General features: G+C 39.5%; 1 long non-coding RNA gene across 3 annotated transcripts in view; it reads left to right on the forward strand.

The window, feature by feature from the left end:
* LOC130457368 (uncharacterized) overlaps positions 1 to 11500 on the forward strand; it is a 36628-nt gene extending 25128 nt beyond the window's left edge. For all 3 annotated transcript variants that reach the window (XR_008916536.1, XR_008916537.1, XR_008916535.1), the window contains exons 2-3: positions 3737 to 3893; positions 7128 to 11500. This is a non-coding gene — a long non-coding RNA (uncharacterized LOC130457368). The remainder of the gene's footprint in view (positions 1 to 3736; positions 3894 to 7127) is intronic.
* The last annotated feature ends 474 nt before the right edge of the window (positions 11501 to 11974 follow it).

Consider the following 11974-nt stretch of genomic DNA (forward strand, 5'->3'; position numbering starts at 1 on the left):
CAGTTTCATTTAGTTCTCTAGATTGGCTTAATTGGACTTTTAAACAATTTTGGTTTGGTCTGGAGTGCTAATAGCAAATTAATATTTAGATCATATTCTATAATAAGGTTCAGCTAATCAGAGTAGTTCTTTCCAGTTTTTTTTTCCTCTGTGTATTAAAATATAAGTACAAAACCATACTTTGCATAGACAAAGTTGTTCTGGTGTTACCTGCTATTTTGATTTATCCTCACCTTTGTGTCTCACTTCTATTACTGAAGAAAATTGACTGTTGTTAGATAGTTTATATGCCAAGTTTTCTGTTTGCAAAAGACTTCCCTTTTTTGCATATCAGTTGGATGTGACTTCCCAAGCAGCAAGTATATGTGGGATTCTGCCTTCGAACAAAATAAGTTTTTGGTAGATCAAGAAATGTTTTCAGAACATTTACATTGTCTTAATAGATGACACATTTTTCCAGTTTTTTTTTCAGACATCTTAAACAAAATTTTCTAAAACTTTAGTTACATTTGCAACTCAAAAGAAAACAACTAATTTCATATTCATATTTAGAGTGTTCTGTTCCAAAAATTCCAAAAGGTAGATGCCTTTAGAGTCAGGAAGTTGTGGTTTCAAGTCCTACTATTGTTATGTACTTTTATGTACTTTACCGTGTAACCATGGGCCAAACTACCTTACCTCCTAGGGCCTTGTTTCCCTGGATAGTTCTCTAAGGCTTTTAATTTGCATAGCAATTGCTGATCTGGTCCTGGTCATCAGGGGCTCTCTTTACCAATTAAGTCAGAGTTCTTGTAAAAAGAATGTGAAGTTAAATATTAGCTGGACACATAAAACATTTCTGAAAGCCTTGCCCTATATTGAACTGGCCTTAAGTCCCATTGCTGATGGATGAATCTTTAGACTTTCCCATCAAATAGTGGCTTTCAAATAAAATAATAACATAAAATTCCCAATAGACTTAGAAATTATGTCTAATTTAGAAATCTTTGTTCTTTCTTTGCTGTTGTTTTAAGGCAGTGAAGGAAGAATCACTGATTTTCCTCATTGATGAAGCTCAGTACATAGACAAAGGCTCTTGGGAGTTTGGGGTGACTATTGCTTTCCAGTGTTCCTGTTGTCATGGTGATGGCCTTATCCTCCACATCTGCCCTATGTAATTTGACTCAGAAGCCCCCAAGCTGCTAACCTGACTCTTCCAGTACTTGAACCCCCTTGCTTCTGGAAATGGTGTGTCAGGATCTGAGGGTGGTGAACACCCCTTGAGAACTGCATATGGGAGTGGCCAAGACCATAATATAAGAGAGTAGGACCAGGTCTACCTTATAGAGGGAGAGGGTATTGTTAATGGTAGTGAGTTTAATGACAAATCAGTACCTGGACTTCAAGAAAACCACCATGAACTGTCTCTATATAAAAGCTTAAATATTTACACACACACAAAACCAATTTCAGATAGATGTGTGGGATCACTTTGAAAGTTGTCTGTAGCCAGGCCAGCTTTCATCTGTCCCCAGTCACCTCCTTAGGGACTGCTACTTCATTAGTAATATAAGGCAAACCAAATTAGGAAAACCAATCTGCTCATAATATTACTTAACATTTACATAGTCCTTTAAGCCTTAGAAAATCATATAATGCATTGCAAAGCTAAAAAGAAATTATTATAAATTATTTACTATTTTATATCCTCTTTGCAATTGCTTTTCTTTATTAGCATCAATCATATAGCTAAGACTCTTGCCAAAGGAAGATCAGCACTGTTACAAGGGAATCACTTTAAAAGACTGATATATATTAATTTAAGGTCGCCAAGGAATCAGCTATGTAATTCCTAAATGAAAAACTCAAGTCAGCCGTCAGCCTTTTTTTGGAGTTTAATTACAATAGGAGCAAGAAAGGAATTAGAGATATATATAGAGAGAGAAAGGGGAGAGAAGGGAATAGGGCTTAAATACCCCTTCTGTTTAGGCTGGGCCAAAAGGCCCAAGCCCTTAGATAGCTGGGGCAAAGAAAAGAGATCAGTCCCTTTCACTCACGTGTCCAAAATGGAGAAACAGTCTCAGAGGCCCCCACCTTCAGCTTCCTTCAGAGCAAGCTTCCTCAGAGCCCAGGAACCACACCTACCAAAAACTCAATCCCCTCTCCCGAGTCTCCAGACCCTCCTATCTTTAAGGACACCATCCAAGTTGCCTCCCCTCAGTCCTCACATCTACCAATCACTCTTCATCAATTTCCCTGTCAATGGAGGCTCTCACTTAACCCAGGACCGCCCAGAGGTTTCTGGCTTTTGCACATGTCTGTTGAAGGTCATATTTTTCAAATGATTAAATCTTTACTCCTTTGTTCCAGCCCTTTCTAAATCCTGTTAACTTGAGTATGGTAGAGATTGGAATAATTAAATTTTGATCTAGGCTGCAGCCCTTACTCAATCTTATTAGGACTGAATAGGGTGGAGTACCTCCATTGTATCAATTCTAAAATCAATCAAGACTCAAAGAAATTCCTGTTCTATGCTCAAGCATAGGTCAAAGTCCTTTCCATTGTTCAGCAAAGGGTTTCTGTCCTAAAGTAATCTTAAGAAGGGAAGAGAAGGAACCTCCCATGCCAATGGAGTTCCCATTCCAATAGACTATCAGTAAGAAATTTTCCAAGTATGAAATATCCCAATGGTGAAATTTTCAACAATTATAAGTCTAAGGAAATTTGAGGTTTACAATCCCCCCTGATGATCATTGGGAGACTAGTCTCCCCATTGATCATTTAACATAATCATTTTGTAGTTCTAAATTCACTTCTAACTAAAGATATACACAATATTCAATTTTCTAGGAGAAATTAGAATAGTGAGAGAGGAAATAGAAAAGAAAAGAAAGCAAAACCAATGTTTGCTAGGCGCATTGACAGAAAGCCAAATTAGGGGCAGTCCCTTTTGGCATAAATGTTACAATAAATGTTCAATCAAAAGTTCAGTCCAATCAATCACATCGAAAGTTCATTCTTAATCTTCTTGATGAAGTGTAGGTTTTTGGCATCTTTCTGCAACAGTTCATTCTCTGGATATAAAAGTTTCAAGCTTCTTTCTTGAAGATCTTTTCTTGAACAAAATCAAAATCTTTGAATTTTTTATAAAAGTAAAATCTTAAACAAAAGTCTTGGATTTTTATAAAAATAAAATCTCAAACAAAAAAAATTCAAAAATTCTTAGATTTTAAATTAAAATACAGCACCGAGTTGTAGATACAGGTACAAGTCCAACTGACATGGGCACGGTACCCCAGAAACCCAGGTGAACTATTGTCAAGGGAACTCCCTTGTTGTTTTCTAACTCTGAGCCTAAAAACACCCAATGACCCCACCTAGGGTCCTGAAATGACTATCTTCCTTTGATCGTCCTCTAGATGGTCTGAAAGATGCACCTTCAGACCACACCTCAATCCTATCGGACATCTGTTTGTCCCCTAAAACTAAGGAATCTTTATGTCCCCAGGCAGACCCCAGTATGATCACCCCACCTCATGCTTGAGTGACTAACTGTTGTGAAGAATGTATAAAATCCCCAGAACTGATGTCCTCTGGGGGACAGCCTCTCCATCCATGCTGTCCCCATGGAAGAACAGCCTTTCCTTTCAAGCTGTCCTCCCAAGGAACTGTTCCCCATCTTGCTGTTCTACCTTGCTATCCTCCTGGCCACTCTCAACATTACTTTCTAAATTAATAAATCTCTTTTGTTTTTAAGCTAAATTTTGGAGTCATTGCATGCTTGCAAAAGGCATCCTTCCCGAACCCAAAAGGGTATCCTTCCATGCCCATAACATTTTTGACACCCAACGTGTTTGGCTCTCCTGAAAGCTACGCCTGTACCCCGGATCGTCCATGAGGACACGGCTTCTCAGGTAGGAAAGGAGTCTTTTCTTTGACTCCTGAAACCCCCATCTTTTGGGTGATATCTCTGTGGGAACTCTTTCGTGTTCTCTCTCCCATCAGCCCCAGTTCAGTCTGGCCACTGGAGTTTGGGGTCTATCTGTCAGCTCCCCGTTATACTGGAAGACGGTTCTAAGTTGTGTGGGAAGTCTTGTTGCCTCAGTTTTCAACTGAGTGCTCGCCTCAGTACTAGAACTGAGTGCTCTTGGTCGGGCAACCTGTGGACGCATAGGGTTGACCCTCGGTGTAGAATTGGCCAATTCTGCATCTAAATGGGACAGAGACAGAGAGTACCCTGAGATTCCCCTTTGGGGTATATACTTAAAAATTGGAAAAAATTGGCACTAAAGAAAAAGCAACCAATTTCTTTTTGTAATGTTGACTGGCCACCTTACATTTTTGATAAGCAAGAGGCACTGTCCATGGCAAATCCTTTTTTCCAGCCTGAGGTCAAGCCAGATAGGGACTAGCCCACCCAATTAAGACAAAGGGAGAAGCATGCTTGCAGGCCTCTCCTGTTGGGAAGCGATCAAGGCTAAACAGCCTGAGAGAAAATTCAGTTGGATTGTTTGTTTGTTTGTTTTCTCTCATGTTAAATAGCTGAGCAATATAAAAAAAATGATGAGGAAATTGACTTTTTGTTACCCTAAATTCTAACACCAGGTGGCAATTGGACAGAAGCTCTGTACCTTTTAGATTTATTCTCTCACGAGGCTCTGTGGTTATCCAAACTCTACTCTTCACTTGGATTTTAAGGCCAGGACTCGACAAAAACAAAACCAAACAAAACAAAACAGGTGAAGATGGGGGGAAGGAAACACGGGGAAGCTTTTTCATTTCACTGATCAGATCTGCCTTCCTCCTCTACTGCAGAGAGGAAGAAGGATTGATTCTGAACAGAAAAACTGGTGAGAAAGCCCTATTTTGGGGATTTTTAAATGTCTTACACTTTTAAAACTAAGGTTTTTTTTCAACTTGTAGAACAACCTATTAATGTTTTGAGGTAAACAGGGAGAGATAAGAAGACCTGATAAATCTCCTTTCCCTGTCTGTTAGCCAAAAGGAAGTAATGCTTAAAATCTGTCTATTAGAGGTATTTATTAGTATTTTATTTCAAAATTGTGATCATGTATTTATATGGGTTTAAAAAATAATATCCTAATTTTAATTTTGTGAGACAGTGAAATTTGTTTGTATAGAAAAGCCATAGATTGGTTTTGTAAAAAAAAAAAGAAAAAGGTTTTTTTTAGCAGTATAGCCTTGAAAAGACTGCATTCCATCCTTATATACCTTTCTACCATAAGAAGTTTAAGGGAAAAAATGGGTTTTAACGTGTTGAAACTTACCCAAAATGGGTTTTTGTTTAAAATTATCAAATGGTTTTCTTCTCAATGGTTTTCATCCCAGTGTACTAAAGTTGGAATAACTTTATCATTGCATTTAACTTCTTGGTCTTGAAAATAAATAATCAGCCTGCTTGTCAAAAGGCTTGCTTTAAGGTTTACAGTCCTTAAAAGGTTTCAAATCTCTAAATTTAAAATAGGTCCTGTAATACTAAATGCTTTATGAATTTTTTAAATGTTATGTGAGTTGCTGTTGAAATATGTATTTTAAATATTGTTTGGATGTAAACAAGTTCATTGCAAACCTATAGATTTTGTTCAATACTCAGTGGTTACCTCAGTTTACCAATTTGTACTATGAACTGATTTGTACTATGAAACTCATAAAAAAAAAACCTCATAGTACTATGCTAAAGTTACAGTATTTCAATGATCCTTTAAATCAGAATTCTTTGGGTTACCAATTATCAATTGAAGTGATATCAATAGAATGTTTGTTTGACTTATGATGGTAAAAGCAAGTCAGTGAAGATGAAGAGGTATGTTGGGTTTGAATTCAGAAGTTCAGAAGAAAGAGGGACTTTGATCTAAAGTCCATAAAGCTTGAGTATGTAGATTTGTGAAGGAAGAATGGAAGTTGTGTTCTGCCTTTTAAGCAGAGGGTTTTGAAGAAGAGAGAGAGAGAGAGAGAGAGAGAGAGAGAGAGAGAGAGAGAGAGAGAGAGAGAGAGAGAGAGAGAGAGAGAGAGAGAGAGAGAGAGAGAGAGAGAGAGAGAAGGTGAAAGTATGTAGTTTTGGAAAATCAAAATTCCTTAGAGAGATTCCTGACTGGTCTTGTCTTAGTTCCTTCAGATGGCCTAAGGTCAGGATATGATCTAGCCTTGATTTGTATATTACTATAGAGCTAATGAATTCAACATTCCTGTTCAGGTTTTGTGACTAAATTGTGACAAATTAATTATTGCCAAAATATGTAAGAATAATTGCTATAATGTAGACTCATAGGCTTTAAGGAATCCTTAGAGAGGGCAAATGGTCAGAAAAGCTTGTTTGACAGTATGGAAATTTGTTTTTGGACTGCTAATAAGCAGAATTTCTCTGAGCTGTTAATGGGTGAGATTGTCCTTTAAGGAAAAGAAGGCCTCTGGCATCCAGTGGCAAGTGCTCTAAGGAGAAAAAGTCCTAGGATGGTTATAGAGAAGGCAGCCCAAGGCTCACCTTGGACTGAATTTTCCTAACCATCTAGACTGCAAATTCTTGAGTGAAGCAATAATGGCAGTGCCAGCCTTGCTTGGTAGACGAAGCCACTCACTGTGTCCTTCATGACATGAGATATTTTCCTGTTTGGACCTTCTTCCTCTGTGACATCCCCATAATCAGCACATAATACAAATTGGAAAATTAAAGTTTCCATTTCCCCAAACAACCTATTAGGTTAGTAATTGAACATTCTCAAATTGTTAGGGAACATACTTTGAGAAGTAGGTGAAGTTTATTCATTGATGGCTTGTATTTGCAGCCTTAAGTGAAGTTTGGATCTTGAGCTTGGAATAGCTCAAAGCTCTCCTGAATTTTCCCCAGAATCTAGAGTAAAGAAATTCATCTGTAAAATATTGTTACTCAAGTGTTTATAGATGTTATAGTTAATATGTACTTTGCAAAAGGATATTCGTTAACAGAAACATCATATACCAGCTCTGCAAGCAACTCAGGAATCCAATTTCCTAAAGGGATCTATTCCTGTCAGAAGATAATTTCTGAAGAAGTCTGTTGGCTAAGATACCCAAATGCAAATGTGTAATGCCAATTGTTATTGTAGTAATTGTTTTTATCCCCCCAGTCCTTTTCTATACTTCTATCTTAGGGGCTGAATCTCCTTTTGTGACCTGTCTGCCCATCAGGGGAAGCAGTCGCTGGACATCCCTCACATCTCCAAGCAGGTTTCCAGCTACCTAGGACACAGGCATTCACTGAGGACATGTCCCCAAGACCCTGTGCCCACAGCCTTTCCTCCCCTGTTATCTTCAACCCCTTTTACTTTAGCTCCTAACTACCTGACCATAACTATTTCTTTCCTTAAATCTTGGGTCTTCTATGTTTTAAATCATGCATACCCAGCCAGCTGGACATATAATTCTCTGATTCATCTCTCGAGTTGCTTCTAGGGTAAAAGCACTCATGGGAGTCACCCAGATGCCAGATGCCACCATAACCTTGGCAAACATCCCAGCCTGATGCTCTGGACATGGCCTACAGTCAATACCTCTCTCTCCTAATGTTAGGCAGGGAGATCTACGCCCATCCTCAGCTCTGAAGAAGTTACAGAAGACAGATCGCCATCCTGTTTTCCCTTACATATTAGGAAAGGGGGGAGATGACATGGGCACCTGTACCCCAGAAACCCAGGCGAACTATTGTCAAGGGAACTCCCTTGTTTTTTTCTGACTCTGAGACTAAAAACACCCAATAACCCCACCTAGGGTCCTGAGATGACTATCTTCCTTTGATCGTCCTCTAGATGGTCTGAAAGATGCACCCTCAGACCACACCTCGATCCTATCAGACATCTGTTTGTCCCCTAAAACTAAGGAATCTTTATGTCCCCAGGCAGACCCCAATATGATCACCCCACCTCATGCCTGAGTGACTGTTGTGAAGAATGTATAAAATCCCCAGAACTGATGTCCTCTGGGGGACAGCCTCTCTATCCATGCTGTCCCCATGGAGGAACAGCTTTTCCTTTCAAGCTGTCCTCCCAAGGAACTGTTCCTCATCTTGCTGTTCTACCTTGCTATCCTCCTGGCCACTCTCAACATTACTTTCTAAATTAATAAATCTCTTTTGTTTTTAAGCTAAATTTTGGAGTCTTGCATGCTTGCAAAAGGCATCCTTCCCGAACCCAAAAGGGTATCCTTCCATGCCCATAACACAACTAATGCCCTTAGAATACCAGAGGTGCTTCCCTCTCCTTCATGAGCAATCCTACAGTTTGGAGTACCTTTACTTCAAGAAGCTGTATGGGAGCTATGGCTCTAGGATAAACAAGCAGCCCTGCACTATGAATGTGCAAGATTCCTCCAGAATTGGGCCTTCTGATGTGAGAGTTGCAGTGGAGGGGACTTTGTTCCCTTGCACCACTTTGCCATTGGCCCTATCCAAAGCTCCTTTGCAGCATCCTGGTTTTGCAGGGTCCAAAATGACAGATTCAGTTCACAGAGATGATTCTGACCAAGTTGCAAAAGCCCTCTGCCCAAGGTAATCATGGGCTGACAAAAAGAGCACTTAGTGGTAACATATCCCCGAAACCTTGTGGTCATCATATTTATGCTCCTTTTCTTCAAAAGATTGTAATCAAATAATGAGGGAAGAGAAAAAGGATGGAATGGAAATATTTGCGTATTATTGATGTTACATTATCGATGTTACATAAATCTACATTTGTAGATTTAGTTTGTAGATATCAAGGTTAAATGGTTACTTGATACACCTAATAAGGAATAGGGCCAGCAGGCCCTTCTAGGCTCAGAATGCTATCTGACTATAAGACAAAGGTTTAGAAACATTAATGATAGGGTTTATTTTTATTCAAATGAAGGAGGACGAAGGATTAGGAACAAAAGAATCCCTAACTATGAATTTTGGATATTCCTCCCCCCTTTTCTATGGGTTCTTCAAAGAATTGTTTTCAAAGTCTTCTGGCTGCCTATGTCTACACTCTTTGTTTATAAAACCCATATATAGCTACATGATCTACCTAGTCCTCACAATAATGTTTGGATAAGTTTATAGTTCATCAGGGTAGTAGCTTTGAACTCTTGATGAGTTCAACCCTCTTCAGCCTGGGCCCAAGATGGCTTCAGTCCTTTCCCACAGACAGGTTTACTGACTTGCTGGCAGTTCTCTTCACAGACGTCAGGAAACACATTTAGAACTCAGGTCCACAGTTGGATGATAAATTAGGAGATAAAGTTGATAGGCTCTCACACCAGGATACTAGGACAGCAGGAATGGTAGCTTCAGCTCTACCAGTGTAAGAGAGAGAAAATGAGATCCAGCAATGCAAAGGAACAGCTCAAACGGGGGAAGGACAAGAAGACTCAAGATTTCAGAAAGGAACAGAGGAGCTGGGGGAAGTTGAAACTGCCAGATTACTTCTTGTCAGCTCTCTTGGAATCTTCTGGGTCTGAGAAGAGGACCTCAGAGACCCCTCTGAACATTGACTACCTTCCAGTGAACCCTTAAATCTCTCTGGTTCCAGCTGAAGACAAAAAATATAGACTGGGACTTTATAGAAAGCCATCTACTAAGAAGATTTCTCTCTATTCCCAAAATTGTCCTGGACTTCAACTCTTAGCCAGATTATCTTAGGAGAAAGAACAAACGCAACAACTGACCAAAAGGAGGGCCAGGCAGGTCCCACATTCCTCACCCAACATCGGCATTCTCTCTGCCTTGTGAGCCCCAAGAATAAAGTGTTATCCCTTTAGACCAGATCTGCCTACTTTCTAACATCAAGGAAGGGGGTTGAAGATTTGGGAGAGTCATACCTTTCCCCCCAAGGAAGAGAGCTAGCTCTGGCTGAGGAATAATTCAGGTCTCAAAAGGGAAGAGTGGCAGTTGGGATATTGGGAGAATCCAGAGGCAGACAGCCAAGATCAAAAAGAGAGGCAGCGGGTCATTTCTCCAGGACCTTCTCCTCCAGTCATTAACCTCCATATCCCAAACCTGATATCCGAGGAGACATGTTCTGCCCCTCTGGAAGACAATTTGTGCTCTCCTTCCCAAGGGGAAGAGAGGGGAGGATCAATCTCTCTCCGCTCTCCATTTCTTTAGCTCTGTCACACCCCTCTCTCTCATTCCCCAGTGTGAGTGTATGTGACCTCCTTCTGCTAATATATTACACCAGGAACAGGTAGCCAAACTCCCACTTGGCTCAGACAGGAAGAAGCCACAGGAAGTTGCCCCTCCAAACTCTCCCAAGGACAGGAACCAATGGCCCTCAACTGTCTCAGTGTGTCTTTTATATCTTCCTTACACTTTAGAATAAGGTCCTCACAGTTCCATGGCATGCAGCAAGTCCTCTTTGCAAACTCTCTTGTCTACTCTCTGTTTGCAAAGCTTTTCTTTTCTTTTCCTCATTACAAGACCAAGTACAAGTTAGAAAAATAATTTTTTCCTCTAGTAATAAACAAGCATTATAAGAAAGTAGGAATTGTGGAATAAATTATTGGATGAGTAAAAGGCTAAAATGAGAGGAAACCAACAGCCATGATGGGAAACCCTGCTTTCTGATTTAATATCACAGAAAGATTTTTAATGTCTTTTTATTGGCAGGTTCCCTTCCTCTGCCCCTAATCTAGTATCCTGACTTCTGCTATGGGTACTGCTAAGTCATATCTCCATTTCTATTTTAGATTGGTCAGTTGTGTACTTAAATGATGCTGGAGAAATAATGAAAACCTTCCCAGTGAGAATCTATTCATTAAAAACTTCCCAGGTCCCAGGCCAAGGTATTTTCCTTATGCTTCCCATGTTAAAGAGGCAGAATGACAGTCCAAGTGGAAATTAGTACATCGATTTGATTGAACACTCATTCCATGTAATACCATGTTGAATGTGAGGTATCAAGATAGGAAACTAGTCTTATCTTGCAGGTGCTTTCAGGGGTTTCAGATAAATACATAAAAATACAAATTACAGAGATATAATCTCTAAATACTAGTTACTTCACTAAAACTCTCAAGCAGAAGATTCTTTGCATATTTCCTTTCCCCTAAGTGTATTCTCATGTTCATAGATCATTAGCTTCTTGGTAAGTAGGGGAAAATAGAAAAACATATACAAGGCTTTTTTTAAAAAATTGGATTGAATTATAAGCCATTCACCATTGAAGAACAAGCATAAATTAAGTTAGAGTAGGTCTGAATTGTCTGTGAAAATGAGATTTGATTTATAAAAATTCTGTTTATTCATAGGAAAATAAAGCAAAGTCTACATGAATAACTTTAGAAAGAAGTAATTTAGGCTATGGGGAGGATAAAAGAGAAGGAAATATTCTAGTTATCTGAGGAATTCCTGTAGCTTCCATGGAGCTTATGTAGGTTTTCACATAGAATCATAGATAATCCAGGTTGACCTGATCTTCCTGATGTCATCTTATCACTGCCCCTCTCTTCCCCTCCCTGTGAGGTTAAGAGTGGGTAAGAAGTTTCTCACTAACAACATTACCTTCATATTATCAAGGAATAGGGCAACTAGGTGGCTTCAGTGGATTGAGAGCTCTCAATCCACTGAAGCCACCTAGTTGCCCTATTCCTTGATGTTTTGATTATTGTCTGAGAAGTTCTCATTATTTCTGTGAAGCCTACTTCTCTTAGGAATTCTCTGTATGTATCTCATCCCCTGAAACATCTTCAATTCTAATCTACTGTATTATAATATAATATATATGTATACTAATGTACTATAAGTTCAGAGTTGTGCAGTAGTATATACACATATATATATATATGGCAGTGCGTTAGTTCCAGCATGACTTTTTTTTTTTAAACCCTTACCTTCCGTCTTGGAGTCAATACCATGTATTGGCTCCAAGGCAGAAGAGTGGTAAGGGTAGGCAATGGGGGTCAAGTGACTTGCCCAGGGTCACACAGCTGGGAAGTGTCAGAGGCCAGATTTGAACCTAGGACCTCCCATCTCTAGGCCTGGCTC

Source organism: Monodelphis domestica, chromosome 2, assembly GCF_027887165.1.
Source record: "Monodelphis domestica isolate mMonDom1 chromosome 2, mMonDom1.pri, whole genome shotgun sequence".
NCBI classification, from domain to species: Eukaryota; Metazoa; Chordata; class Mammalia; order Didelphimorphia; family Didelphidae; genus Monodelphis; species Monodelphis domestica.